The sequence below is a fragment of the Saimiri boliviensis genome, chromosome 19 (genome assembly GCF_048565385.1).
Source record: "Saimiri boliviensis isolate mSaiBol1 chromosome 19, mSaiBol1.pri, whole genome shotgun sequence".
NCBI lineage: Eukaryota > Metazoa > Chordata > Mammalia > Primates > Cebidae > Saimiri > Saimiri boliviensis.
The window spans coordinates 4423674-4424823 of NC_133467.1; the positions used below are offsets into that span (position 1 = coordinate 4423674).

A 1150-nucleotide genomic window follows, 5' to 3' on the forward strand; every position below is an offset into this window, starting at 1 on the left:
GAAGCAAGGGGGTTGGAGACTTAAATGACCAGATCTGAGAACTCAGAGCAAGAGCTCGCTCATCACCAAGGGATGACCCAAGCCATTCCTGAACGATTCACCACCCAAACACCTCCCATTTTAACATGATATTTGGGTGCGGACAAATACTGGAACTGAATCCGCTGATACTATTCGCTTCCCCGTTATGCCTATAAATAGAATCTCTGACATTGGAATCATAGGGCTTCGTGTAAGAATTGCTTAAGCAGGCTATGGCTGTACCACCCTGAACGTGCCCGAGCTCGTCTGATCCTGGAAGCTAAGCAGGGTCAGGCCGGATTAGTACTTGGATGGGAGACCTCCAGGGAGTACCGGGTGCTGCAGGCCTTTGGCTCTTCTGCTCCCTGCCTTAAAAAAAAATAAAAAAAATAATAGAAAATAAAAAATAAAAAGAAATGCTTAAGCAATCCTGAATTCCAGCAGAATAGTTAATGCCAGCTAGCTTAAAGACCTCTACACACACACACACACACAAAATCAGGAAGAGAATACAGTTTCTTTGCCTCCTTGTCCTGTGACTTTACCCTGGACTCTGATCATTCAGCCATCTCAGTACTTTGGCTTCTTCTAAAACTCTGAAAAACTCTAGCTCCAAACTCCTTGGAGAGAGAGGTGAGATTTCCTTCCAGCTCCTCATCTGGCAATCCTACAATTAAACTGCTCTGCTACAACCTAGTGTCTCAGTGTATTTACTTGATATGTCCATTGGGAAATGGACATATTAGTTATAATTGTCCCACATTTTACTTTCGGTACTATTATCTCTGTAGTTGTCCTTTTTTCAAAATTTTGAGGTATGGAGCTGGTCTCATTTTTTCTCTACGTATGGGTTCTAATATTTATTTGTATTTCTAACTGATTACCATCAATTAAGCCAGTGGAATAATCTGCAATGAGGTACTATAAATGCCAACACATGTCATTTAAATAGACCCTATCCTGAGTAGTCTAATTATACACAAGAATTCACGCAGCATTTAAACCAGGCCTTGAATCTACCTATTAGGCTCTACTTCTATTTCGTATAGTTTACATCATATCTGAACTGGTGGTGTAATTTTATGGACATTCTTCTAAAGCACCCAGACTGTCTTCCAAGGATAGGTCA

At 41.0% G+C, this 1150-nt stretch overlaps 1 pseudogene; it reads left to right on the forward strand.

The window, feature by feature from the left end:
• The first annotated feature begins 250 nt into the window (after window positions 1-250).
• LOC120360295 (5S ribosomal RNA) lies at window positions 251-369 on the forward strand (annotated as a pseudogene).
• The last annotated feature ends 781 nt before the right edge of the window (window positions 370-1150 follow it).